Below are 3,463 nucleotides of genomic sequence, written 5' to 3'. Positions count from 1 at the left end.
AAAAAAAAGGAAAAAAAAAAAAAAAAAAAAAAAAAAAAAAGAGAGAGAAAAGAAAAGAAAAATGCATAGGCCAGACAGTAAACAGAAGGCATCATGGTGACGACAGGATGGCACTTACTACACTGAATTTGGTGACCTGGCTGGGGTGCCTTTGGTACTAACCATCCCTAAAGAGAGGCTGTGTAATTTTTAGAAATATATTCCAGCTTTTTCTCACAGGAAAATAGAAAAATAGGTAGGTCCAACATCTATGAGACCCCAGTCAGCCCTCCCAGATGCCTCTTAAAATTTAGGTAATTTGAAAATAAAATTGAATCTAAAGAACTGAGTTTTTTTTTTTTTTCCTGTTTTACCCAAAATGTTTGATTCTCATGCTGACATTTGGTTAGGACAAATAAAAATTTAAAAATTAAATAGTAAACTCCATCCGGCTTCCAGAGTACATCTAACTTTTGATTAACTCACCCACAGTAATATTACGTAACTTCTTTGCCACATAACTCCCCTCCAAAGATAAATTATTTACCTTCAAATAAGTAGGACAAGAAAATCAAAGAGCTATTTGATGACTTTTTTAAAAGGGCACATAGGACAAAATATAAAAGGCTGCCTTTTTCAAGATAATGAACTAAATGTATACTTTTTAAGGCACATGTGATTGTAACGTCAAAAATATTATTACTATTAAAGTGATTTTTAAATTACTTAAATTCAAATGTAAACTGAGAGGGCAAAATATTTTAATAGTCAATCTGTTAAAATGTTACAAATTATACTCAATCAGCTAAGCACCACACTGGACTATTAAAAGTATATATTAATATCATACATAATAAATCACTGCAATAATTGGCATTTAATTTTTTTCCTCTCTGTACCAACTCTCTACTCTATGTTTGAAGTTTAGCTTTGAAAAGTGCTCTTTTTCAATAAAAGAATTCGTAACAAAAGTAGCCAGCTTTCACAGCGTGCATTCTTCAAGTGGAGGGAGAAAAGAGAAAAATACTACAAGAATTACATTATTCTTTACCATAAACCATTAGCATTTTTAAAATTTTCTAATATTTCAGAATTTTCCTTATTTCCATACTTTAAAAGAAAGAAATAAGGGACAAGTCACAATTTATCTGCTAAGGTATATGCCAAACCACAAAGCATTTAAACACTACTAAATTCTGAGCTCATCCTGAAAATGTTCTAAAATACATGAATTTTAAGTTTGAGGCAGTGTTCGCACTGGCCGATCTTCACACGGAGATGGGACGTGCTGGGGACACGATCGATGGCACCGAGCAGCCTACCTTCAACTGCACAGTGAGTTCTCATCAAAAGAAGACCTTCCTTTAAAGCCTCTGCTCTGCTTTGTAACACCAAGAGCAACCTGAGTCCAGACATTTCACATCTACCCTAAAACTCTTATGTTAAAGCTGTACTGACAATGAGCATTTTAAGTAAGTGTCAGAGTACAACACTTTACACATCCAAAGGTATTTTCTAAATGCTTCTCAAAAAACAGACCGCATTCGCCGGAGTTCAGAAGCATCTGTTCACCTGCCAACCAAGGCCAGATAGCACATCATGAAACCCATAAATGAGGCCAACTGTGTCCACCAGTCACTAAGAATAATATGAGCCCCCAACTCTGCATCAGAAGTATTTATAACGTATTATTCCCCGAAGATTTCAAGAATGTGCCAATAAAAGTGTACACTATTTTGAAAAACTTTACTCAAATGCACAATCTCAATACTAGTTAATTTTTTAAAAATGCACTTTCTCAACTCATGATGAGAAATACTCCAGAACAGCAAAGCTAAAGAATATTATTCATTAGTTGTAGGAAATGTCCCGGGATAGTATAAGTGAATAGCTGGGGTGGGTGGGTTATGTCCTTATAAATCATGCTGTTGAACAAAACACCATCAGCTCTGTAGTATTCCACAGAACTCAAGAAAAAACAAAATGTGTTTTAACATACATAGTCAGCGAGAACATTACAGGCCACCAATAAAAACAAACCTGAAAACCTGTGTCCAGAGCGGCTCTTACTTTGAATCAGAACATCCTAAATGTGAATCCATTTGAAAGGAAGCCAAGTTTAAGAATCACGAAATAGTGATATTTCTAGAATCTATTTTTTTAAAGGTTCACCGATAAATTTCTGCTGGGCTATCACTGTACAGCCAGATACACAATTTAGTTATAATGTGCCCCTTCTGGGTTCAAGCTGTCTGGCATTATCCTGGCAAAGTGTTTAAAAATTACATACAAGTACATGGAGTCTAGTCTTTCATGTGCAGCACCTTTATCACTGTGCTTACCGGATTTTTTTTAAAGAGAAATAGGCTAAGTTTTTCTTTCTAAAACTGGCCTTAGAGTGTTATAAATATTTCAGAAAAATAGGTAAACTGTAAATCAATTTCTAAAAGAATCTCCCTTAAGATAAAATTTTATTCACTATTTATTGTACATTTTCTCCACAAACTGTTAAACCAAATATAAATGTTCAAAGGCCTAGTGAATGCAAAATCAACACTACCAAATATGTAGGAGTGAAAAAAAAAAAAAGCAGAGGAAATCTCTGTTACTATGATAATAGCCAGAGAGGCCGGAGGAGCCAGCTCTGTACCCCCGACTGACTGCTGGGCCTGCAGGGCACAGGTGTCCTCTTAGCAGGGCCCAAACACCAGCCTGTCCCCTTGGGCCCTTGGAGGGACCCCAGCATGTGCCGCTGCTCCCTACGGCAGCACGCTGCTATTATCTACAAGTTCTGCTGCTGCAAAGTTTAGCCAGCTAGAACTTCAGCCTCGGAATCTCAGCGTCTTCACTGCAGCCTTTAATTCATTCAAATGATCCCAACACTTTGCATCTTATCCATATGCAATTGTGAATCTCGCCAGAAATGGTTGGAAAAGTTTCATTCCATACTTCCAGAAGTTCCTAAAATAGGAACTTTGCAAGTTTGTTAGGGGGGAAAAAACTTTTACAATAACTAAAAACAACTGCTTTCCATTATTAACGCTGGGCCTAAATCCCAAACAGACCACTTCAACATAAAAGATGCATTTACGAGTCTTCTGAGATGGATCGCCGGTATTGCTGCTGTTAGGTATTGCAATAAGCAGGGTGTCACGGGGAAAATGAGTCCGCGATCCGGAGGAGCCAGGCGGAGAGCGGCTGCTACTTTTCAGCCTCCCGAAGTCCCGGGGTTAAACCGTTATCTCCCGCTCCGGCGCAGGCAGGTCTGGGGAGCGGTGAGCACGCTTCTGGTAGAGCCCACAACTTCCCCTGGCGACTTGCGGCTGGGGCGCGGGGTACGAAGCTGGGTGCGGGCTGCACTTTCTCTTCCCAAGGACTCAGCGCATTCGGGCAGAGGAAATAATGAATGCAGCAGCAGGGACCAGATTTGGGGCCGGAGTGGCCTGCGCCCGCGGTCAGGGCGCCGTCCCGCGTGGATCCCACG

General features: G+C 39.2%; 1 protein-coding gene across 4 annotated transcripts in view; it reads right to left on the bottom strand.

Annotated features, from left to right (window-relative positions):
* Positions 1–3,463, bottom strand: part of Nfia (nuclear factor I A) — a 430,814-nt gene that overhangs the window by 279,035 nt on the left and 148,316 nt on the right. The gene's annotated exons all lie outside the window — the stretch shown is intronic.

The sequence above is a fragment of the Fukomys damarensis genome, unplaced genomic scaffold, assembly GCF_012274545.1.
Source record: "Fukomys damarensis isolate Sample0158 unplaced genomic scaffold, DMR_v1.0_HiC HiC_scaffold_33, whole genome shotgun sequence".
Lineage (NCBI taxonomy): Eukaryota > Metazoa > Chordata > Mammalia > Rodentia > Bathyergidae > Fukomys > Fukomys damarensis.
Note: the sequence above shows the minus strand (reverse complement) of the source record. Positions and strands in the feature narration are given on the sequence as shown.